We start from the raw sequence: 27725 nt of genomic DNA on the forward strand, positions 1-27725 counted from the left end.
CAACAACAGGATGTGACTGCTGGATTCATAGGCACAGAGCTGGGTTCCCTGCTTGTATTTTCCTCCTCAGCAGCCAGCCCAGACTGAGCTGGGCTGCCTTCTTTTATCAGTCCATCTAGAGCTTGCACTGTAGTGGCAAGGCAACGTGGTCTCCTGGGCCCACAGTGATTAGTCTGGCATTCTTGGCCCAGTGTGGGGTTGGTACACCCCATCACAGTCCCCTTTGGCAGTGTTTGATGGTATCACTGGTTTCTAATGGTCAAATTTTCCAAGTCACTGGTGCCATAATTCAGAGGCAATTGGGGCATCAAACTGAGTGAATTGAAATATTAGCTTTATATGTCTGTAATATTATTAGAGACAATGTCTGTTGTTGAGAGAGTCAACCTTTCAAGCTTACACAGAGCTCTTCTTCTTCAGGACTTGAAGAGATCTGTGTAAGCTCGAAAGTTTGTCTCTCTCACCAACAGAAGTTGGCCCAATACAAGGTATTACCTCATCAATCTTGTCTTTCTAATATCCTAGGACCAACATGGCTGTAATAACAATACATACAACTCTGTAACATTGTTCCTCTTGGATGAATTTTTCCTTAGTGCAGAGAGACAGAATTCAGAACCTTGTTACACTGTACCTTTTTTTCTCCCTTGAGACAAATTCTGGTTTCAGATTCACAGATGTAAATTTGGAATACTTCCTGTGAAGTTAATGGAAATACTATGCTCCAAATTTACACTAATGGAAATGAATGCAAAACTTCACTCCTTGTATGTGAAATCATAATCTACATACCCAAAATGGCAATTGATCACCCTTGATCCAACAGGTTGTGAGAAAGATTTCTGTTTATGTGCAATATTATCTTGTCACTTTTGGCAGAGACCAATAGGTGTAAATTATGACAATGTCTTCTTTGCTGGCAGTTACACTCTGGTTAACAAGTAACTACTCCAGTGTTACCTATGACTCTGTTTTATTTATATCCAGGTCATTGTTTCTGAATGGCAGAATGACCACTTCTATGGAAGGTCCTTGGTTGTTTATCAAGTAACTTTATTTGTGTTTGCCCATCCGTGCCTAGGGTAGCCACCTGAAAATGCCAAGGTCAGGGCAGGCTGCAAAAGGAGAGCAGATTCTCCCAGCACTGGTGGGTGGCACTGAAGCCAGACTTCCCAACCAGCCACAAACTGAGCTTCTGATTCCCCAAACCAGTTATCAAGAAGCCAGTACACAAATACATACAGCCCCCTTTACTGCATTCCAGTCTCCGGCCCCCAATCAGCCACTAGGTCCAGTAAAGAGATCAGTTATTTAAAACTCTATGCTCTTTACCAAAAAGGTTCCTCCTGACCCCAAAGGGTCAGCCACAGTACTAGATCAATATAAGTTTAGATCTTACCCAAAATACTATGCTGCCAGCCAATCCTTTAGTAACTAAAACTAAAGGTTTATTATAAGAAGAAAAGAACAAACAATGAGAAAAATGTTAAAGGATTAAAGCAATCAGATACATACAAATGATTTGAAAGTCCTTATTAATCAGATTTCTAGAAGAATTGTGGAGTTTGCAGGCTTGTATAGTCCCTCTGGTATACATCCAGTACCTGGATGGGTCTCAGTCCTTTGTTTCACAACTTCAGTTGCAGATGACTTGATCCAGAGATAGATAGGTGGCGGAAGGCTGAACCCGACTGAAGACAAAATGGATTCCGTGCACTTGCCTTTTTATGTCCTCTGGCCCTTGCCATGCTGTTTGTGGAATTTCACAGGAACCAAAATGGAGTCCAGAGTCACATGAGTAAGTCCTCATGACTCATCAGGTATATCCCTGGCTTCTCCCCCGGGACCGTTGCACCTGTGAATTTCTTAATGGGCCATCAAGCAGGTTTTGTTCTGCAGCCATCCTGTCTGGGGTGTGATCTAGACAGCACAATTTGAAATACAGATATCTCAAACATAACCATAACTTCCATTACACAAAGAACACATGAACATAAACATCATCATCTTACTTAGCACATTATAGCCTTTCTAACAGTACCTGACATGGCATATCTTACATGAATGACTATGATTTTGACATACTGATGTCAAATAATACATAAATGCCCCCCTCCTCTCCCAATCCAGCCAGCATGACAGAGTTTATAAAAGGACTTTTTGTTTCTTGGTTGGTTTCTATATATTTCAGAATAACTGTGATGTAATAGAGATAAGAGGTCACTAATACTTGGTGTTGCCTGTTGGGTTTGTTATGGCAATATTATTTGTTACATTTGTGTGAGTTTCCTGCAAGGTTTTAGCAAGTTGGTTTAATTTCCAGAGGCTACATTTTTCTGATATCTTTATTGCCAGTTGTGAAATCTTTGACTGGATATTTAAGTTAAGAAAGTCTATGAGTATGTTGCTTTGCTTCCATAAATAGAATCTCATACATCATAAGAAACTGGCTAATGGATAAGTATAACATTATCTTCTAATCAATATAATCAATTTCCCCACTGTGTGTCACTGACCATCTACTGATAGCAGTGAATAAAGAAAATGAACTGTTGAAGCAGGACCACTAATATTCTATGCCCACTGTTTAATGTGAAGTTTCAAGTGTCTATAATGTGCAGCATGCTGTCCCCGTGTCCAGAGATTTGCTGCAAAAGCCTTATTTATTATACTAACATATTTTAGATATACTTGTTGTTTATATTGTCTTCATAGAAGCTGTTTTGATCACATCTCCTTTTAAGATGTTTACTAAAGGTTACATGAGGACCTTTGGGTCAAAATTATTCTGCATATGTAGAAGCAGACTATCCCTACTGATTTTGTTCTGAATTGAAACATATTCTTCTATTCAATGGAGTGACACCACAGATAATTCAGTCCATAGTGGCATTTATTAATCCTTTATAAACAGTACAAACAATTCATCCAACTATTTGAAAAAATATAAACCTGTATGGAAATTGTTTTACATTCTTTAATCAGTGATGATCAGTCACATAACATTTAGGCACACACATTTCATATTGGGACGTGCATGAGATTCTTGGTGATAGAAATCAAACCACCAGAAACCTTTGCCCAAAACTAAGTGAGACCAAGAAGAACCTTTCCTGAGGTTCAGTGTAGTTCAGATATATATTTCCCTTTAATATTTTTTTCCTCTGGCAACCTACACTTCCTGATTCTGACAAAAAATGTGAGTAAAATTGACAAAATTCTTATGGTACCTCTGGCTTGAACAGATGCAGTAATTACTAGCCACCTCCTGAGAGTCTGCTCTCCTGGGATTTCCTACACATTCACCAATCAATATGGACAGTTTGGAAAAAGCATGTAAATCATTCTGGTGCTCATCTAAAGAAAATCACTGAACCTGTAGTGGTTCATCATTTGCTAATGAGAGAACTAAATCCAAGCATGGTTATGTATACAATGGAAGATATTATTGGCAAAATCCTGGCCCCATTGAAGTCAATGGCAAAATTACCATTATCTTCAATCTGGCCAGGTCTTCACCCCTTCTACAAAATCAAACACTGAATAACAAGATATATGGACCAAAATTATCTTGAAACCAGTTGTCCATACTAAAAGTTCTTCATGAAGATAAAGTGGACTCCACAAAAAAGCAGTTTGGAGTATGGAGCTTTAAATAAAACTCAGAAGGATCTGCAATTGGAACTTTCATATCTCAATTTAGAAGCTATCTGTGGAACATATATGTGCAAAATTAAAAAAACCAAACCAAAACAAAAAAGTCTTAGTGGTTCACCACAAGCTAACCTTAAAACTTTGAGCAAAATTCTGCTCTCCCCTCTTCTCAGAAAGTGTTGCTACCAAGCATAAATGAAAGCTGATTTCGGCCCTGTCATTATATCTAATTATAAATAAAGCCTTTTCTACATTCTTCCTACATCAATGATTTTCCATCATTTGTCATAACCTTATTAGCTCTATTATTCAAGATTTTGGCATTTTGCTCCATCTGTCCTCAGTCAGCTTCAATAAATTAATTATTGTAATCCTCAGCCACCCAAGTTTTCCTAACCATCCCAAAATTTCATTTTTGGCCTTTAAGCTATTTCATTAACCTGGCCTTTAGGATTTATTCTATCCTATTTTTAGTCATATCAATCTATATTCACTGTACCGCATATATATGAGGCCTATTTTTCTCATTATTTAGTTATAATATTGCTTCATCTTCAAATCTCTTCCATCAAACCAGTTTGACTCCACTAGTTCAAAGACTTTAGCTACTGCATGCCTTTGCAATGCCCTTCCACATGAGATGAGAAACAGCGGGTTGACTGTATTTTCTGGTCAAAATTAAAAACCCATTCGTTCAGCTTGACTTATGCTTAGCGACAGCTCTGTGTATTTCTCACTGTGATGTGAATACATGAAGGACACGGTATAAGGATGCATTGAATTATATTCCATTGTATGGTAAATGTGATTGGAGTAATTACCAGTGTCCAAGTTTTTATCCTTTTTTCATTAAAGCTGTTATTATGCCAATGATGGAGATAAACGATACAAGGTTTTTATTACTGTCTTGCCTTAGCTAAAATGTGAATGGCACAAAAAGCAAGGAGACAATAAAAAATAAATAAAACATTACCATTAAAAAAAAAAAAGAAGAAAAGGTGTAAATGTCACTAATGAAAAAAGATTAAAAGATATTTTAATTATCCTGGTTTCCTTAAGTATAGAATGCAAAATAGAAATAGGATGTTAGAAAGAAAAGGCAGCAATCAGATAAATGAAAAAACTGTTTTATACAGTGAAACTATATGACTTTTTAAAAAAATGCTTGCCACATCAAAAGAGGTCATACTGTGTGGTCAGATTCTGAATATGACACGCCAGCCTAGATGTAATTTGTTTCTAAGCTCTTTGATTGCAGAGTAGGTGGTTTAAAATGAATTTGCTTGAACCAGCTCCAGGCAAACCAGTGTATTCTCAACTTGTGTGTCTGATTCCTGGAACGTATTACCCTCTCTGGTGCTCAGTACACATTGTGTCTCCTACAATAATGCAAAATATTGCATATTCCTGCAGAGTGGATCCATTGAAAGGCTATATCTATTTTACTTTTAAAAGTCAAGAACATATTTGCTCTGTTTTTTAACTGTTTAAGGGATATTACAACACAGGACCTGGCTACAGAGCTGTTTTTCTTTTGGTTACCAAGATCAAATTTATTTCATGTACGTGATAAACAGAAACCATCATCAACTGGTAGGTGCTTTTGTGAAATTGCTTGGTGGTCTTAGACATTTCCTGCTGCATAAGCATTCACATGACAAAAAGCACCCTTGTGATTGTATCCAATCCAGATTGTTGGCCAGACTTTGGAGCAAATGAATGAGATACTTTTCCCAGAGTTTTGTATTAGTCTTGGACTTTTTAGTCAGGGATAAGATAACACTCACGCAGTGCAGAATGATGAATAAAGCTCATAGCTATGTACCTCACTGTAGGGTCTTACTCCTTTGATTTAAAAATGGAGATATAATACCCTTAAAAGAGAAAACCAATGAAAGAGTGAGAATCAATTTCCACCTCCAGAAATAATCTTCCCAGAATGAAATTGAGGCAGGTTGTCAGGTACGCTGTGTTGTGCCTGCTCCATTGTTAAATGGATGTCTTTGATCCCCATGGCTGTCATGTGGGCACCTTTTATAACCACCACGTTCACTCAAAATACTTTTTAAAATGGTGACTCATTTTTCTTGAGTATTATGTCATTTCTAGGTCGTCACTGGTATCCATGCCTAATTTACTAAACATTACGTTCCTGCTATTAACTCAGCATTTGTTCAACTGTTGGGTAAACTTCAAGGGCACATTTACATTACACATTTACACTAAGGCCAATTGACACCACTCTGGCAGTGTAAAGTGATCTTAAAGTGGAAGTAAATTATATTTACACCCACTTTAAACTGCCAGAGTAGTGTAAAGAGACCTCACTGTAAGTGAGAATTCAGGCCCTGGTAGATGAACTCAAAGAAGTATAATGGGGTCCACAAAAGCATTAGATAGGTTATTCATCCCAGTACTTATCTTTGTGGTTGATTTTTCATCATCCCTGACCTATTGTTTTCAGTAATTTTATTTTATTAAACTGCCACCAATAGGCCTGTTTCAGCAGTTCATGCCTATTTAGCCTAGGACTTTGGCACATACTTAGCATGTGCTTAAGTTCTTTGATGAAATATGGCCAGTGTAAGGATACAGCTCACTGGCCTCACTCTATTCAAAGCAATACAACTATGCTAATTTACAGCAGCTGAGAATCTGTCCCACAATATTTATGGCATGGGTCTCTCAATCATCACTGTAGGATGTTGATCTCCACAGATTGACTAAAACTACCTGTTAAGAAACTTTAATGAAAAAGAGGAAAGTAGAAGCCTTTAAAAGTTCAAATGAATATTCCTCTTTAAAACAACTCAGCCAGGATCGCCTAATGCAAAACAGTATCAAGGATGACTATCCTAGATCACCTTTTTTACATCAGTATTTAAAGTCTATTTTCTTTAATGGCACACTTTATTTACAGTAGGAGTAAAGGGTCACACAGGGCCTCCTTTTCCAAGACACAGAAAAACCAGTCCACCAACAAAACCTGGCTACCAGCCTTACCAACAAAAAGGATCCTAGTACCAACTATAGGTAATTATTACTAAAATGTTTTAGAGAACCATTTTACACACACCCCTTTTTTTTTCTTCTTCTTCATTTTTCTTACCTTATCGTGGTGTTACAGTCTGTATGACAGGGTTATGAACTGTAGGGCACTCTAACATGACTCAAGTGAAAAAAACCCAGCATGTTAAATCTTTTAACCGACAAGGCCATACAAAAAATAGCCAGGCTGATTAAAAGACTTAGGCCTCCTTCATTGTACACTGTAGTAGTGAGAGAATAGTCAAAGTATATACAGCTCTGATAACTACCCAATCCACTATCAGCTAATCTGAAGTGGTGTTGGTGGCTGTTATATTGTAAGAACACTCCACTCTAATAATATCACCTTCTGAAGTTGGTACTTCTAAGCATATGATCACAGTATAAGTAAATTGATGTCTTCCGGTACTGCAGTGTTATTTCAAGAAGTACCACTTTTGGGGACAGATGATCTAGGAATCAGAGAAAATAACTTGACAATGCCCATGAAGTTCATAAGTGCACACAGTCCACTTACTTGCAAATTTCTAAATGTTTGATTAATGCTGTTTTTTTCGTTGTTATTTTTTTAACTTTAACTCTGAAAAAGTCTTTTATTTTCACAGGCCCTGGATATGATAGAAATTCTAAATATAGCTGAGAGGTACTTTGTTTATATCAGATCATTTCCAAATCTGTATTTAGGCAATCACTTAAGTGGGCTGATTTTTGGAAATGCTGAGCAACCAAAGCTCCAGTTGGGAGCTATGGGCTCTCAGAAGCCTTGAAACCAGACTATTCTCATAGATGTCTAAATATGGAGTTAGCTGCCAAATTAAACATTTTTCATGAGGACTCCAAGATCCTAATAAAGAAGAACCAAAAACAGCTGTTCGATGATTTCTTAGTCATGTACCCTCAGTGCTTTAAAAGCTCACCATTATAGCTGGTCAAATGTTTACGTCAGTGGCAGTCTTCATCAAAATCTTTTTTGATATGGGGGAAAAACAATCTGCCCTGGTTTAGTATTTCCTGCATTCCTGTGGGTAGGTCTACACTTCAGACTTTATATGGGTATAACTATATTGCTCAGGGGTGTGAAAAATCCACCCCCGGAGCAACATAGTTGTACCGACCTTACCCACAGTGTAGACAGCGTTACATCAGTAGGAAGGCTTCTCCCATCAGCATAGCTACCACCATTCGTAGAGATGGATTAACTACAGTGATGAGAGAAGCTCTCCCATCAGCATAGAAGCATCTTCACTTAAGCACTACAGTGGCGCAGCTCCAGCATTTTAAATTTAGGCCTGCCCTATGACAAATGGAGCGGTGGTGGAGAAATGTTTTTCATCCTTAATTTATGTTCTGCATAACTGCATACAGCCATTTGAATCTGCACTACAAAGAAGAAAAATGACATTTCTTTCATTCTCCATCAATGTTGGAGGGTTTTGGTATGTTGGATCTGAAAAAAATAACGTCTGGGCCTAATACATAGCATCTTTGTCAAAGGATCTTAATCAACTTTACAAATGTGGGCCAAGATTTTCAAAAGTAACTAGCGATTTGGGGCATGTCAACTTTAGAGAAAACAACTTGAGAATGAGTCTGATTTTCAGAAAGTGCTCAGTGAGCCTCTTGCAAAAATCTGGCTGTTTAAAGTATCTCCAGTTGGGAAGCCAAAAACTGAGGCATCAGAAATCACTAGTCAGTTTTGAAAAATCTTAGCTGTGGGGTATTGTCACAGATATAGGAAGTGAAGCACCAGGAGGATAGGTAATTTGCCCACGGTAATACAAGATAAACTGTTGGCATCTCAATCCCCTGCTCTAACCAGTAGACTATGTTTCTTTTCTGTATGAAAACAGAGAAATAAAATCTCTACCTACTGAAGAAGTGGAATCCAGCAGTTCATAACTGTTTATGAATGCTGCCACTGGAAATAAATAAAAAGAACCCTGTAGTACTCCCGATTCATTTTCATGATCCATTGTCCAGCTGGTATGAGAAGCATCATTAATGAAGCATGAGATTTCATGCTGTTTGGCCACCCAGCAGGAGATTCGCTTCACCTTATGCTGATTCTCTTTTACTAGTTCCTAAAGCCAGGAAAGTCCATGTGTTACAAGGACATTAAAAGTAAGATATGTATATATTACTTGGTCTTCTTTGGATGGCCCTAACAACTATCATACCGTTTCTTAGAGTGACAGTTTTCAACAGAGTATTGCCCTGTGAAATAAAGTACAGAGCCACACACTGTGAAGGGAAAAATGTAAAATCAAAAGAGGTTTGTAACAGCTATTATTCAGTAAGGTTTTAGATATTGTTAATAACAGCTAACCAGAAAATGCTCTGTCTGGTAAGCAGTCAACACTGGAAACAATTAGACTTTATATAGTAAATCAATACCAGATGGCATAAAAAGCATTTTAAAATAATTTAAAAGAACAGTTTTCTACACAGATGAATATATATATATATGAATACATATGTATATGTATGTCAGACTGAGTTTTTAAACCATGCCACCATAAATTTTATACACTCTTCTACAGTTCTCATTAAATTTACTAAAGAGAATTCCTTACTACCTTTGTGCCTCAGATATAACAGAATGATCAAGATCAAATAGCAGACTTGACCAATGAGACCCCTACTCTCTGCGGCTCTCCATTGTAGCAAACTGGATATTAGGTACCAGGTTCAGATGAATTACAGAATGGAGGATTTTGTTGAATTAAATATGAAAATGAACAATACAATCACATCTGTAATTCCCTCTAACTTAATTTAAAATACACTTCAATTTATTTTGCACTACCTCCAAACTTCAGTTTTCAACGTGCTGCAGAATTGTGTATTGAAATTGTGTAACTGAACTGTAGAAATTGTCAGAGGAAGCTGGTGGCTTTGGTAGTGAGGGAGGGAGGGACAGATGGAGCTCTCCAAATCTGGGGAAGATGTGGGAGGCAGTTTGCATTTTGTCAGATAAACAAGGAGTGCAGGGTGCTCAGCACAATTACAAATTACAGGGACATAGAGGACTAAACTTATGATAGTAATAAGTGTTGTAATATGTCCTATATTATCACAGAAGAAATGGGAAAGGGACAGCAAGAGAGAAACCCTAAAACCATTTACAGAGCAAATGTATATAGAAGTGTATGTAATGACAGAATCAGAGGGACAGGGCAGAATAGTACTTAAGCTCCAACCTCACTCCATTCTTCCACCAAAATCCAAAATTTTGTAGGGTTTTTTTTTTTTTTTTTTTTTTTTTGTTCACTCCCCCTATCTCTTACTATGGGATTTTTAAGGAAGATGTGATCTGGCTCTAAAGCTCAAATTGAAAAAAATATATCTGGAGAAGTAGGCATAACTGGCTGACATTAAGAAAAGGAAGGTTAGTTCAATTACTTAAAAATCCGGAAAATACAAATCATTTTAATGAAATACTAATAACCCACATGTATTTTATGCCTTTCATCTGAACGATCCCAAAGCAATTCAGGGAGTATGAGCTAATTGTCACATTAAGCCACAATTCAGCCATTGAGGGTGCTATGGAGTCACACTACCAAAGCAGGAGCTGAAAAGCACAATGTTGCACCATTCAGAATAAGAATGGGGCGTATACTTTCCTTCATATCCTATCAGAGACCCACTTCTTTCCCCATCTACACAGGTTAAGGATGGTAGATGTTCTAGCCATGCTGTGTTTTTGCAATCCTGTTGTGCCTGATCTTTGCACTGGAGGTGCAATGAGGGAATTGGCTCCGAGTCCTTAATCTCCCTTGTACAGACATGCAGGGACTGGATGCAATCTAGCTCTGAGTTTATAGGTTTCACTTACTCAACAATTTATTGCTCCAACAACAGTACATCAATATTGAAACAGGTTTTAAGAGGAAAAAGGAACAATAACTTCTTCAATTGAAACATCAGGGGAAAAGATGTAGAATTGGAATTTATAAAGTGAATTTGGCATTCAGCCAGGATCGAAGGGTTAATTTAACACCCTTTTCTTGTGAAAAGTAGCCTGAAAGCTTAAATTGCCACAAATGGTCTGCATCTTGGTTTATTCCTCCCTAAACTGCTGAACGAGTACTTATAGGCAACTTTATGATACAGTGACCAAAAACTAGATTAGCCAATGAATAATGCTTTTCTTGGGTTATTTTGGAATCAGGCAATAAACCTGAAAAGGGTTGTTATAGCTATAGAACGTAAGGAACACCTAGTGGAAATGATAGTTGAAGTAAATTGGAACCACTTTAAAATAAGTAGACATTAAGTAATCATAAGTAGACATTAACTAATCGTATATTAATGATAAAGTAGTTCCCGTGGAATTATATGGTACGTACAAATGAATGACAAAAGAATACATTATGAAAATATTATCTCAATGAATACCAAATGAAATAATAATTATTTGCCACCTACTTAACATGAACTATGAAGTGGGTAAAAGGATGTCATGGACGCATTTTGTTTGTTTTTGTTTTATTGATTATTATAATGATTTAGCATTTAACAAAAGTAAAAGAAAAAATATTTTGAGATTACTGAGAATCATTTGAGAGGGGTGCAGAAAGACCCCTAAAATCCAGAGTTGCGAATGCTTTTGAAATAATCTAAAGACACTGGACATTTTCATGTAATGGTTTAAAAACTAAGCAATAACGTTGAAAATATATGAGAATTAAAAAAAAACAAAACAACCGTATCTAACAAAAACTATTGATTTAAAAGGTTAATTTCCAAAATCTACCCTAATGCTAGCCCAGCAAGATCTAGTATAAAAATCATTAATAAAGGTTCTTTTGTCTGCTGTTTCTACTGTCCTAATGTTAGTCTAGCTTCAGAGCTGGATTCAGATACAGACAAAATAGGTCCAAGCCTAAGGTCCTGAATTCTGGAGTCACATGTTTATGTTAGAATCAAAGACCACACCTACACTTGGAGCTGCGGGTGTGATTCCCAGTTTGTTAAGACATACTCATGCTACCTCTGATCAAGCTAGCACACTAAAATAGTAGTGTAGCCAGGGTAGCATGGGCTGGCATGGGATAGCTGCCCTGCATATACACCCACGGGTTAGGGCAAGTTTGTACACAGGATGGCTAGCCCATGCCACACCCCCTTTCTACTGTGGCTTCAGTTCCATTTTTAGCATGCTAGCTCGATGAGAGCTAGCGTGCTGACTAAATCTGCGAGTCACACCTCCAGCTCCAATTGTAGATGTAGTATTCAGATTCCACTCAAAATACAGAGGATACTTCTAGCCATTACAGCTGTGAAAACAAGTTTGAAAATGTGATCTGAGTGTAACTGATGCAGCGATGGCTACCTGAGTCTGCAGAAACCTTGAAACAAGAGCCTAAAAAATGTGAAGTGTCCCATGCAATTTACTGGGGTTTCAACACCCACTGCTCTTGGGGGTCCTGCCGAATCCAACCCAGCAGAGAATTGAGTTGGGGAGCAAGGCGAGAATGCAGTGGGAATGCCCACTCACCTATCCAAACAGTTGCAGTGGGATAAGTATTGGGTGTCTCCCTGCTGCCACTCCTGCCTCTTTGGAGAGAGTAGACAGGGAACTCCTGTCCCTCCTGCTCACAAGAAGAACAAGTCATTGCTGTCATTAGGGGCAGGAGAGAGAGACTGGGCCCTGTTCCTGTCTGGGAAGGGAAGGGCCACGCTACCACCCCCACCGCCACTTCAAGTGGAAGGGAGGTGGCAGAGCCATGAAAGGCTGAATACCATGGTGCACCTAAAGTCCTAGGCTGCCGTACCCTGGCCTCTACCTACATTGTCACTCCCATGAAAAAAAAATACAGAAAGAGACTAATGGGAGACAAAATCTCCATGCTGTCCCCATATTGAGTTTTCCTGGCACTCTCCCCTGTGGTGGGAGTCCATAGAAGAATGCAGATTTCTGAAGCTGCACTCTCAACCCTGTTGAGCATGAGCTCTGGGGGAACCCCTGCCTTGCAGGATCAAGAAGCATCCCATTAGCAATGGGTGCTGCTCAGAAGCATTCACAGATGTTACCCAGAGAAAGGAAATATTGAAGGAGCTCTGAGCTTGATTATCTTCCACGCAGGTGCAGAGCAAGAGATGACGCTGTGGAGAAAGCAATCTCCCAGTCCTGTCCTCCAAAACAATAGTGGGGTGTTTATAGAGAGGTGGGGACACAGATCTGTTTGGATTATCTAGGATCCTGATCCCTCAATGAGCCCCATGCAGGTGGATAATAGATCTCTTAATTTCAATGTGGCTCCACTCGGGCACAGAGAGCCCATTGCAAATTCAGGGCCTAGGCCATTGCAAAGAACACAAAAAAAAGTCTAACAAATCACCAAATATTTAGTATATTTATATTCATTTTCTAGCATTTTTTTCCCTGTGAGCGCAGATAGAATTGCCAATTCATACAGAACATTTTCCCCTTTAATATTATCTATTGATTTTGCCATAATCGTCTTTTTAGATATTTATTTCACCATTACTCCTTTTGCAGGAGATTTAATCTGCATATTAATTTAAAGCATCTAATCTAGAAATATCATAATAAAAATGTGACTTCGATTAAATGGAATTTCTTCCTTTACTGAAATGTTTATTTTATTTTTTTCCACTTATTTTCATTTGTAAGGGAAAGAGAACAAGTAAGTCCCTAAGGAGAAATCCCCTATTTTTTTCATTGGTCCTTTGCCCTAAGGCCCAATGTTGGGGCCCATCTTTCTCTCCAAAAAGGGTTATATTGCTTCCTCTTATAGGTCAGGCAGTAGGTTTCAGGTCAGCCAATAGGTTGCTCATGAGCAGTTTTAGGGACTACCAATCTCTTTAGTGTCTCCACACCGTAAACCTGTGCATTAGGGCCCAAATCCTCACAGCTGTGCAACTACAGCAAAATCTCAGCTTTCAGTTAAAAAAAAAAAAAAGAACAAAGTTTCTAAATGTTATGTCTGTGAAGAAAAGCTTGAAAATGAGACCTGAATGTACGCAATGCAGTGACTTCCCAACTCAGTGACTTCCCAACTCAGGACTTCCCAACCTGATCCTGCAAACAGTAATTACTGAGATTATTATATATTTTATATATATGCACACACACCCCTGTACATTAGACAAATACTATTAAGATTGCAAAGTCAAGCACTCAAAAGTTAGTTAATGCCAGACTGATGGTTTCCTGTGCAAACTGAATTCAGCCCCCATAAGCATATGCATTATGAAACAGTCTTTACTTACATGATCTGATTTCCCACTGGATCACTGCCAGCCTTCAATCCTCATCTTTCTCCCTATTCCCACAAGCTCTTTGTCCCAATCTTCTCCCCTTGCCCACCCTACCCCCTCAGGTCCTACTCTTGTCCCCTCTTCATTCAATTCAAGTGGCTTCCTCCTTCACTCTGCTTGGGCAACAGGAGGGGTATTGAGAGCACAGAGGAAAGAGTCTCGTGCTATCAATTTTAGGACCTAGCATGGCCAAGACCAGTCAAGAATTGCAAGGGGAAGTCCTGCTGAACCCTGAACTAGACCATGCTTAGTGTGGATGGAAACTTTGAGGTATTAAGTCATAAATCTCTAGCAAGTCTCTAGTGAGCATTTGCAAACTGTGATTTTTCAAAGGGTTACAACTTGGCCAATTATAGGCTAGGGTTGCCAGGTGTCTGGTTTTAGACCAGAAAGTCCAGTCAAAAGTAGACCTGTACAGTGTTGTCCAGTTAATACAAGTCCGGTTACTGTGGTTGTGGGGAAGAGGTACCAGAGCATCAACCCGTGCCAGCCCCTGCTCATCCAGGGCCACCTCCTACTTTCATCTCATGGGCAGTCAGGCTCCACATCAGGGGCTGCAGCTCCTGTCCCAGCCCCGGAGCAGAGGGAGCCCAGCTGGGAAGGGGAGGGAGGTGGAGATGATGGAGCAATGAGGAAGGCAGAGGGCAGAGAGCGATGGGGGGGAGGAGAGGAGATGAGTGAGTGGGAGTGGATCCTTGCACGAAGAGATAGAGCAGGAGCAGGATCTGGGCGGAAGAGGCAGGGGAGTGGCAGGTCCTTGGGGGAGATGAAGCAGAGCAGGGGCAGTTTCCAGTGCTCCTGCTGAGTGTCCAGTTTTCAGAAATTAGAAAGTTGTCAACCCTATTTTAGGCAGATTTTAATGGGAGCAGCAAATGGCACATCCTTGGCACAAAGGCAAAGGCACATCCACCTGCCAAACTACAAGTCTCTGCTCTGAAGTATAGGACTGCCAGAACTTCTCAAAGAAAGGGTCAGCAGAATTTTGATCATGGGCAAAACAATGTAATTTTCCCTAGCCTTGTTCTTTGAAATGGCTGGCCTGTTTTGGCATACATACTTTTATATATTAAACACTCACACGCACGCACACTTTTATGCTTCATTTGCATGTGAAGAACCCTATTGTCATTGCAAAGCACACAAGGGGAGTATGGCATACATTCAAGATGCCTACAAGAAATCACGTACATGTGTTCACACACATTCATACACAAACCATATATTTGGAACTGATACCTCTGTGACAAAGTGCAGTGCCATGTGCTAAATATATCATACACCTTAGACCACGACTCTTTCCCTGCTGACACTTATTCTAAATGCATGAGCTACATCAACCAGCTGCTTGTTTTTCTTTGTTTTGATAGCAACTTATCAGAGAAATGTTTTCACCCCCCTCCCACAGATGTGGAATTTCCCCTTCAAATTACTTCTGACCAAGGCCCAGAATGGACAATATTCACAAAGAGCTTTTCTATACATAAATATATCACTAAAACAAGGATTCTCAATTGAGTTCAGTCAGCTCTGTCTTTAAAAAGAAAGGAAGGGAGAAGAGAAGGGGGAAGGGACAAATGGTGTCTAAGACTCTTTACCATCATGTAGGAACACCTGTCCCCAACCCCCTTCATCTTCAGTGGGATTTGGCATACTTACTCGTTGCTTAGCAAGTGAGGTTTAGTTTAGTTTAGGATAACCTCCCTCCCCCCCACTCAGGGCATGCTAAGTACAGTTCTGCTGCCTTTTACTCATACAATAAGAATAATAACATGTCCTTACCCCTGCATTTAATACTAAAGTGAATTATAACCCCAGACCAGCAAAACTGACCACTTTAGTAAAGTATGTCTGTCTGCTGGACAGCTAAGCAGAGTAGGTGCATCTATACAAATATGCTCCACTCCTGACCTCTCCTCCCCCAGTGTGTCAGTGGATACCAAGGGAGAGCTCATTCACAGCCTGCTTACATTACAAAGCTTTCAAAATGGGACTTTAAAATCTTTGTGATCTATTTGCTATTTAGTTTAAAATGTTCGGAGACACATTGATTAAATAAAAAAGGAAAAATCCCCCTTAATACATTTATAGGTAAAAGGTGAATTGTAAGATATCTTGACCTTTGCTTCAAAATACTGTATATTAAAAGAAGCAGCTAAATGGTCATTTTGATTGTGATTCTTTACCCTCAACAATGACGGCCTTTGGACCTAAATTTATGTTAACTTATTCCTGTGTAAACTTAATACCCAGATAAATTAAATGTGTGTCCTCAGACTACAATATTCCCTGTTTACATTTTGATTTACATGAACATTCGTTGACGTCATTTGCACATATTCTGCTAATTCAGTAAATCATGCTGTCTGCTTAGCATTGGAATACAGAGAATGTTCCCTAAAAAGATAAATTTGCTTCAAACTATAACATAATTCAACAACACTTCTGATAAGAAACAGTAAGTGAAAGCATATCTTCCATCATGAAAGTATGCAGATTCAAGAATTAAACAATAACAACCTCCAAGTTTCCTTATGCAAGTACCTAAACAACACCAGCTAAATTTAAAAGTACATGGAACATCTCCATTTGCATACAGAAGGGCAAATCCTGATCTTCTTGAAGTTAATAGTCACATTCTCTTTTGATTGGCTGGGATGTAACACAGATATAAGTATTTGCATAAAAAATGTATACGATTACATATCTTCATTCCTGTTTGCATGCATAATTTCCTGATTTGCATATGCAAATACAGGTTTTACAGTTTCATGCATACTTCTATGGGTACAATTATGGGCACCTCCATTTGACAATATGGCCCAAGGAATCCATTTGAAAAATTTGAGAGAAGGAACGTACAGTATATGATCTAGGATCACATTCTCTCAATGCTCCTGCAACTTGTGACCCCTGTGTGGACTTAATTATTGCTGCCCTTAGCCAAGAAAACAGAATCTTTGCTGTGGGGTGGCTAGTGTGATAGCTGTTGAAATTGTCCTCAGCATTTGGTTTATTTTTGTTTCAGCTGAACTGTTGCTGATATTAGCAACTGAAGAAGCAGCAAGTTTGTGCTGAATGGGAAAATATTGTAGCTGAAGAGGAAAAGCAATAAAATGTCACTACTGTGGTGCCAAGAATGACAGTAGGGTTTCTCATGCTCTGATACTGGACTTTTGATCACTGTTGCCAGCAGAAAGGAAAGGGACTACCTGAGACAAAAAGTCCTAAGTCAAAAGTTTCTACCTCACCTATTAGCATGCTTCCGTTCGGTTTTTAGAGAGGATTGTGCTATTTGAAGAGGGTACATTGAAAGAATGCTCACTGACATCTAGACTTCTGAAGGTAAGATTGGGAAGCAATTAAAGTATGGGCCACGGGAATTATATGTGGAAGATTCCCATTAGCAGCAGAAAAAGAATGTTCTATTGCAGCAGGGTGGTGGAAGCGGCAGATGGAGAAATATGTGGAAGGCGTTTCAACCACTGACAAGCTAGAGGAGGCTTATTGCAGATGCCTGTGAAGACCTGTTAAAAAAGCCAGACTTTGTGCCCCATAAAGGAGAAGCTCGGCTTTCATCTTTTTTTTTTTTTTAAATAAAAATGTGAGTTTCTAGCCCTGTTCTTTGAGGAGAGAGACTTGAAAATAAATGTAAAATGGTGTCAATTAAACTGATATGAAGTGATTGTTAAGGTTGAAAGGAAAAGGAGACTTGAGAACTAAATATTCCAAAACAAACTTACATAATGCAAGTCTTAAGTTTAGGGTGAACCACACTTCCCATCCCCCCCTTCACAAAAGAAGTCTCATTAATCCTCCCCCAAAATCCTCAGGATGAAGAGGCAATGCCTGATAATATGGACAGCAATGCTTACCTTTTGAATTGTAAAAACAATGAGAGCTGTTTTGGCAGGCCTCCCCCAAGTGCTAATTGTCTCTAATTGTTAAAAAATTTCAGCCATTCCTGAGGCTGGTACTGAATCAACTGTTGCTCATTCCAGCAGATACTGTGGTGCAGTATTAACCTACCTGTAAAGCTGATCAGAATCTGGAATTTCCAATCCATGGGAAATTCTGAAATTTCAGGAAAAAAAATGTTGGTCCAGATCAGAACAAAAATCTAAAATTTGATTTTTGAAAGTCTGAAGTTGACAGAACTGCTTACTAAATCACTAATGTGACCTCCTACAGCTCCAAAATGTTTCTCTAAAGACTATCATGCAAATACTGACTGAGACCCACCCTCTTTGGCTGGTGAGAGCTTACAAGATCACTTCCCATAGTGACACTGATGCATAATGAAAATGAGACTGGAGGACAGATTCCAAGTATAGTGAAACTCTGTAATTATTCGGCCTAAAGCTAAAGCTTAATTCAGTCAATGGAAACACAGCCACTGATTTCAGCAGATTTGTATCAAGCCCTAAGAGAAGGTGAAGACAATATACCAGATGCTTGTCCCTTGCTCTGTCTACTAGAGCTGGTTAAAAAACACCACTTGTTCTTCAAGGGAAATCTTGAAATGTTTTCATTTATTTCCATGTTTCCCGTGATTATTATTAAAATGAAAAACAAAAACACAGTTTTCAGACATCTATTTTCCCCCTTTCTCTCCCCTATTTCCTGCCCCTTTTCCAGTGGTAAAAAGGGGGAGGGGAAAATGTGGAGGAGGGGTGAGGAAGAAAATTGGGTGACAAAAAAATGAAACAATTTTCCACATTTTCATTTAAATAACATTAATAATAATAATAAAAATAAAAACCCATTTTCCATCAAAAATAATTGTTGTGGAAATTTTTCAATCAGTTTTACTGCCAGCTTGAAAAGTCACAAAGTTGGTGTAACCACCTACCTGGGAGGACGAATCTGTGGGTGTTTTATGCTACACTCCCACACACACACATGGCCAGGGAAAAAGGAGCAAGGCTTTTGTACTCTGGCAGAATGATCCTTTGGGATTGTGGGTAAAAAGGATAAACCAGAGCAGTCCTTTGACTACTCTAATTTACATCTGGACAATACTGATTCTTGGTTGGCCCAGAATTTGAGGATCACACATTTGGCTTACGGCTAGATTTGCTTCCCTTCCAGCTTGGATGTGGCACAGAATTTGGATCTATGTATTTTGTCAGTAATATATACAAAGAATCTGTGGATTCAAATGCAGCTATAGCAAGACAAAAATATAAAGTTTATAGCATTATGACAAAAAAATCCCAGAAGCTAGAAGGCCTGAAAGAATCTCAAAGGAAACAATTACTCAGACATATAACTGCCAAATACATACATTTTTGACCCTGCCACTGAAAGAATTTATAACAATGGCTGTGAAATGTAAAAAAAGAAACTTTTGTTACCAAATTACATATTGCATATTTTCCAAGATTTACGTAAGTTGCAGCTCGTATACTCATTTACATGTGTGTAAAATGGATATAAAAATCCATCAAATTAGAAAGGGACTGTTTTAAATCTATTGTGTACTTACTTTGCACTGGCATAAAGGACTACACAAGCTGCAGGACAACAGAGAATCTGTCCCACTCATCTGAGATTGCATAGGATACTTTTTAATTAAAAGAAAAAAAAACCCAAACATCTTGGCAAGGGGAATGTAAAACTCTTTTGTATTTCCCAAACATTAGGGCCATATTTCAGTCAAAGGTATGTTCATTAGAGCTGGTCAGGAATCAAAATGATTTTTTGAGGCCAAATGCAGTTTCAAATGCAGAATCAAAATTTTCATTGGGAAAGTTTCAGTTTTGCTGAAACTTGAGTTTTTTGTCAAGAAGTTGAAAAATATTTAATTTCAGGTCAGTTTGAGCTAAATTGAAATATTTTGCATTGGTTGAACTGACCTGAAATGTTTTGTCTCAAGCCAATTCAGCATTAAATTGCATATTCCAATGGTGCTGTGTTGCCTTATGGTAGCTGTAGTTCAGGAGCCTAATATCCCATTCTGTCTTACAGGTCAGGCTCCATCTCATGATGCAATTTAGAATCTTCTTGGACTGAGCTACATGATGCATCATGGGAAATGTAGTCTGGCCAGGGATTCCTGCCCACAGAGGATAATGAGAGCATGAGGCATTCAAACTACAACTTCCATGAGGCAATGTGTCACCAAAGAGAAAGATAGTTTAATATTGAACTGACTTGAAACAAAATGTTTGGAAGTTCTATGCCCTGTGCTCTACTAGATGTCAGACAATATGATCACAATGGTCCCTTCTAGCATTAGAATCTATGAAAACTGAAACTTAACATTTTGATTTGGGACTATTGAAATGTTTAATTTGAATTGAAAATGTCAAAACCAAATGCTTCACCATTTCCAAGATACCATTTTTCATAACATTTGTTCTATAAAAATGTTTGCTATTTTAGCTTTTCATCCTGAATTGACAAATTGGAATTTTCCATGGGATGGAAATTCCACTTTTCACTCAGCTGCAGTATTCATACTTCTGCTTAGCCTGTCCTTGGCTTCATTGACATAAGTTTGATGTGGGACAGAATCTATGAGTTCATCTTTACTTACTTACTAATAGAACACTGAAGTCAGAATTATTCAGTTACTTTGAAAGGAAGTAATGCCCTGGAACAAGGTGCAATGTATACATCTCTTTAGCTTTGGAGGCATAAGGTATCTTTGCAAGCTAGACCCAGAGAAGTGACTGGTTGGAGAGAATCATTAGTGAGTTTTATGAATACTTATTTATTTATTTTGTTTAAATAAAGTAACATAAAAGAACAACTATCCAGGGCCCCTGGTGCCATTACTATCATTTAAAAAATACAATGTGCAAAATTAGCACAAAACTCATAGCAGCACATTTCCCACTCCACACACATTCATGCACTTTAAATGCTCCACCAGTATGAAAGATTTTACTGGTTCCAGAGCTATTTTCTACCTGTAATAGTGGAGAATTCCAATAGAAGTGGCAAAATCTTTCAGACCAGTGGAACTTTTTCAGTGCATCCACTTTATCAACCCAAGGCAGCAAAACACATTATAAACAAACATCTCCCTATCACTCAAATTCAGCAAAATGACGCCACAATCATTTCTGCCTTCCCAAACACCTGTTCAAATGACTTATTTGCATCTCACACAATCACTCCATAAGAATTAAATAAACATATCTCTGATGCAACCAACCAGCCTCATTCTAAGACCTGCTACTGGTGCTACTTTCCCTAATTCATCTGTTGAAGGTAGTAAGTAAACCTGGTAGATGAAAGGAAGTGGTTTGTAATTAATCAGTCTATTGTTGATCAATATGGAAAGGTCATTATAAAATCTACTAAACTGTTGACATCAAACTGTTGGCAATACACTATTCTCCTTCAGAGCTCTTGGGACATGCTCAGATTCCTTTAGTCTTTGAGGACAGACTATCAAGATGTGCCTCACTGAAACTTAAGCTCAAATCACGGGAACCAATGATTGGGCCAGGACTGGGGGAAATTCATTCCAAACAGCAGATTCAAAGTGTTCCCAGTAGAGTGGGATGAAAAATTTTGTCTAAGTTCTTTTTTTTTTTTTTTTCAATGAAATGGACATTTTTTGCAAGAAACAGAAAACTGAAAATGTTTTGTTTCAGCAACTAAAAACCAAAACTACGGTGGCGGGGAGGGGTTCAGCTTCTCAACAAAAACCTGAAGAATTTTGATGAAAATGAAAAATGTTAATTTTTGTCCTTTTTTTCCTAGTGGAATTTTTTTTTCCCTGACCAACACTAGCAGTGAGGTCTTATGAGCTACAACAACCTGATATAACACTGCAGTCATCATGGTGGCCGTGAAATCCTTAACTGAATTAGCAAAATAATCATGCAGATTTATATCTCAGCCAATTCACTTTTGGCATATGTTGCACCAAACCCCACCCGAAACCAACTGCCCCTAAACCAAATCCTGTTCCATCATCCAGTCAAGTACATTCAAAATGGAGATTGTCATTTATCAAACCATGGAAACTTGATGGTATAGTAATCTTTGACCATCCCAAACTGAAGGCCAAAAACCTTTTTCAGACACCAGCAGCTAACAAACACAATCAATGGCACTACAGCTAGATAACTCACTCCAGCTTTCTGTCTGACATGGGCTATTTCCTGTCTCCTTTTGCCCAGAACTATAGCGATCAAAGAGCCCAGCCTTTTGTAACCATATATGTACAATATTAACTTGGGCTGAACCCTCCCTCGTCGCTCAGGCTTGCGTTGCTCAGCAAGATATTAAGAATTTCTGATAAGCTTATGAAGAGTGAATTCAGGAAAGCCTATAAAAATACTCAGAGTGAAGCTAAAGTGAAGGTACCTGTGATCATATGCAACAATTAACCCACAAATTGTTGGAATATTTCAGGATAGGATAGTTACTTCTTTGAGCTTCTTAGCTTTTTCATTAACTGCCTCAGGCAAATGTTTCCCTCTTATTGAAAAACCCAAGGGAGGGGAAAAGAGTCAGTTGGAAATTCTGGGAGGTTCTTTTTGCTACATTTCTTCTGCATCCTCACTTCCAAGAGGCAGCTATGTAGCCAAGTGGAGCAGGGAGGAAACTAACTAGTGCTTACAGTGTACCATGTTGAAGACCTGGGAAATATAATTTCTAAGATTCAATCACAGCTGCTGAGGAGCGTACATTTCAGCCCTGCCTGGGAGAAACATGCCTCATGTTGACTGGCTGCTTTATGTGCTTGCCCACCTCTTTGGGTACAGCAGCCAATCAGTGGTCCTCTCCCGCTCTCCTCAGCAACTGAATGTCATTTCAGGGAAGGGTGCCCCTCCTCCTCCTCCTCCTCCTATGAAAAACAGGACAGTTCCTGTGCTCTTCCCCCTTACCTCCTCACAACAACTGGCCTGGTAAGGGGGAGAGGGGATGCTTACTGTAGCTTCCTCCCATTCCCTGGGAGAGGAGGCTGGGGGAATGATAGTACAGCTTCTAGTATCTAATTCTCATAGCTATTTCCCCGAAAGAATACATGTTTATTCCTGTGGTGGGGATGTGAGCAAAAGGGAATGAAAGCTGGAAAACTACACTATCAAATAGCATTTAGGCATGTGAAAGATTTTCTAGTATATTCAAAATAACTTGATATAGAAAAGCAATTTCCTAAAATCATTTTACTAAATGACAGTGAAGTCCAAAGCCCCAGGTGTACTGATATTAATAACACCCCATACTTATTTAAATAAATGGGATTCTTCCTCTAATCATCATGACCCGAGACAACTAATAGCTGTAAACCCTCCTAATTACTTTCCAGGATAGGATTACTCTCACCTGACTGGGTAAACTGACATTTTAAATTCCTTCTTATAATAAAAGGAAATGTGTTATATCGGTGCCACATTCCTAATGTCCCAGTGCTTGGCAAAAACATATTACAGATTTTATTCAGAACACTAAGGTCCTGGGTGAATTAAAGACAAAAAGTACCAGGGAGCCAAAGAGTAGAAGCAACCACACGTTTATTCACAGAACTCTGATCACTAAAAAGCAAGCGCGGCAGGACCCACAACAGATAGTGGACATCCCTTCAGGTATTACCTGACTTCTCAGGAGCCCCCCCTGTGTCCTGGGTGGCAAGAACCATTTCCACGGATGATCCATTCCTGTCTGTGATGGCTCGGCTCTGCCTGGGTGCTTTGCCCTTTTATAGACCTTGTCCCCTGCTAGCACCTTGTCAATGTTTTTCCACTACCATTGAGGTGGAGGGGGGAAACTAACACAGGCCCAGTGCTCAGAGTTGATAAACAGATGTCTAGGCCCGGTCTCCGCCAGCTCTTGACTTCCTCCTATGCGACAAGCTAATTGTCTGCGATTACGCACCCGGCTCTGGGCCCCACAAACACTAAGGCAGATATCCCTAGGTGAAAAAAAAAGTGAAGATCTTACTTTCAATGACGCAGTGAAGGCAAAAAGCATGGTCGCTTGTGCAACCTCACTTTTCTTAAATGTAATAATACAGATGCCGTTTGGACTTGAGTCTAATTCATTTTGTTGGTGTACAAACTTGCCCCTAGTCATTTTATTTTTTTAAATCCACATTTTCAGAGAAAAATCACACATTGGCTTCAGAGATTAGCTCTGTTGAATGAACATGCTCAGAAACAAATCCTCAGATTATTGGAGAGGAGATGTAACTATTAACATGTACAAAATTGAGAGTGGGCACAATCCTGTGACAGATGCTAGAACTGTTTGGCACAGGATATAGACCAGATGAGTGTTGTTTGAATGTCTCCAAACAGCTCTTGCCAAAGAACCTTTCTATACCCCTGTAATATGGAGGTTGGGCCAAATTACAGAAATACGCACGGATGAGTGATGTTCTTTCACATTGTATTTTTGTCTCCCCCAGAAATTGAAGACCGAGGGCCCCATTACAACCACTTACACATGTGAGTAACGATACACAGGGAAGTCACAGGAACTAATTCTGTTTGTAACATTGGGAATGGGATTAAGTAGTTGCAGGATTGAGGTCAAAAAATCATTTAAAACAGTTAGGTCCATATCAAATTCAGTAGTCTTCTCTCCTGTGTCTCTAGTTTCTGATCTTATAAATCAATCCAGTCATACTTCATTGTCAAGGCTTTTCTGGTGCCTTCTATTTCCTAACTGTAAAATCTATTGGCCTCACAAGAGAAATGACTCTAGAAAAAATCCCACTAGGATAGAGCCAATTATTTAAAAAATAAATAAATAAATAAAATGAAAAAAGAGTTCTCTACGCATAAAAACTTGCAATACTAATATTACTAGCATCATGGATATCTGCTGCAGCAACACATAATTCACAATCAAGAACTATATTAAAACAGAGTTAAGATTGAGAGTACACATCACTATTTGGGTAAATATAGGGTAACAAAGAGTAGGTTAGGGTTTAAAATATAATAAAAACATTACAAGAAAGTTGTAATTATAGCCCGATATCTTTATTCCCCTACAATGTTTAACACATGCATAACTTAACAGCAAGCACAAAATAAATAAATACATTTAAAAAATAAAATGGCCGTACAATCAGGTCCTTAAAAACATACTGTGTGATTTGTATACCACATCATAAGATGAAAGGAATCCATGCTCATTAAACTAAACTGGCTCATTATTTAAGAGAACTATTCCCACAGATGCTGCAACAGCAGCTATCATTTTAGCCATGTGCAGACAGACTGGCTTTGTGGTACAGTGTCACCACCAAACACTTCCCTCCTGCAATCCATGCTCCTTCCCACCAAATTCCATTCAAGTTGCTATACTGTGAAATGTTCAAAAACTGAGCTGACATTTTAACAGAGATAGTAAAAAAAAAAGTTCCCCCACCATCCCCTTTTTTTTTCCAATGGAAAATTTGGAGTTTTGATAAAACTGAAATTTTAATGTAAATATTCTACTTTCTTAGAACATTTTTTTATTTTTAGTTTCCTTCTTTTTTTAAACATAAAACTGAAAACAAAAATATTTCAGCACAAAACAGACATTTTTTTCCAGTGAAAACATTCTTTTTGGTTAATCTTTAAAATATTCCACAGAACATATTGTCTGACTATCTCTACTTTTAGTTAGCATAAAAGGCACAATTTACAAAATATATTTTTTCTAAACAAAGATAATTGTTGGGTTTTTTTATTCTATTGCTTCTGAATAGAACAAGGTCTGGCTTCATATACAGTTAACAATGTAAATTCACTTGTGGGCTGACAAAAAAAATCTACCAAATTTCAGTCTACAGCGTAAAACATTAAAAGTTATAAGCCACTGAAAAGTGACCTCTTAAAATGGAAATGTGTGTAGAATTCAAACAATAGGAATCAGTGTCCCTACTATGTATATACTCACAAACACATAAGTAATTAATACACATACAATTTTATTCTCAAGCAGGTGCAAATTAGTGCTCTGTGAGTAGTCCCACTGAAAACAGTGCTATTACTGAGATGGTAAAGCACTATCCAATACAAAGGGCAGAGGGTATGGCTACACTGCAGTTATGGGGTGTGACTGCAGCCACGTAAATAAACCCGAGCTAGTGTGGGTATTGGTCGCAGTTAAACTGTGGCAGCAGATGCTTGAGCATGAGCTAGCTGAACAATTACTGTGCTTCACTGCTACCATACTCAAGGAGCTAGATCAAAGCTAGCTCATGTAGGTCTATACAAGCTGCAGTCACACCCTATCCATGACTGCAGTATACACATGCCTGGAATCAAGTGCGCGTTTTCCTTGTCAACATTTAGTTAGCAAATACAAAGTTTTCACTGGTTTGTGAATAAATTCAAGTTTTCCGAAACTCATGACCTACTTTCTTTGACCTTCTCCTCATTCTGTTTGTTGTACCTGTAGTGTGGTATTTCTTCTGACTCATTTCATTTTGCTTCCTTTACACAAACTTGCCATCCTTGAGAGATATTCTCTATCTGAAAGCTAAACCATGTAGCATACATCATACCATGACGTCTTCAGACACTTCCCCAGATGTTATTTGAAGAATGCCACCTGATTTGTTGAGGCACTAGTAGAAAGATTTCTTTTTTATTAAAAGAAAAGAAAAGCAAAGCCTTGGCCTTGAATACTTTTCACTGAGAGATCTAACAACCTGATGTACTCACTGCATACAACATTCTTCAGTCTCTTTCTCTAGCATATATTATTGCTTCTTTTGAAGCTCGTATTGTGTTAAAATTTGTGCTTTGAGTATGAAGAGCTAATAATTCATAATATATTCCTGTGTGAGAAGAGTGCAATATCATATTACCTTGAACAAGTAATTAGACTGAAAGTGATGATAATGACACATTGACAACAGTAGTATTTAAAAAAAAAGGGAAAATGAGCTTGCCTTTCAGTGGTACAGAAAAACTTGTAATTACTTTGTCATTACCAATAGGTTTGAATAATAAGCGATACTATTACAAAGTGAACTTCATAATCTATTTTTTAATTTTAAGCATAACTTTTATTAAAAACATATAGTAATGAGCTGTGTTCCAACACTGATTTTTTTCCATCCTACTTTATAAAATATTATATTCCACACCATTTCTTCCATGCTGATGCATCAAACAGTAGGCAAGATTTTTTTTTTTAATTTTTTTTTATTTACAGCCTGAAGCTACATAAACTTAAGCTCATTAGATCTCCCAAGTTAAACATGGTTAAGCCAGCCCATTTTTGGGGGTTGGGTGAATAACCTGCTGTTTAGAGAATGTTCAGATCCATGGCTTCTCAATTAAATCCTTCAAAAAGTTGCAGTAGAACTCTGAATAAAAATATCCAGATTGGAATATTTGATTTTCACTGCCTGTTCCTGTTGCTTTGCCAGGATGCTGCTGAAAGTCTTCCTAAGGCCATTCTAGGAAGTAAGGTGTTAGTGTACACCAGAGCTTCTCTCCTAGATACTTGTAGAAGATGGGAGAGCTAATAAGACCCCGCATTCCGCCCCTGTTGTGTAGTCCATGGAACACAAGCTGAGATGGGCAAATTTGCTCCTCCTCCAAAGTGGCTAACAGGAGTGAAGAGCTTGTGTGGCGGCTGATCAAAAGTTAGTAGCCACTGAGCTAGAGTTATGAATGCATAATCAGCACTCCACTTGTCTTCTTGGGTATGAGTCTAATTAGGTAGAAAAAGAAAAGCATGAAGAATTCATTCATTTGCATAGCAGCCAATATCATTTGTCTATATCTTGATGGCTAAATATTGCCAATAATCTACAA

Source organism: Emydura macquarii, unplaced genomic scaffold (assembly GCF_026122565.2).
Source record: "Emydura macquarii macquarii isolate MOO-44397 ecotype Brisbane River unplaced genomic scaffold, CSIRO-AGI_Emac_v2 contig_2825, whole genome shotgun sequence".
Classification (NCBI taxonomy): Eukaryota; Metazoa; Chordata; order Testudines; family Chelidae; genus Emydura; species Emydura macquarii.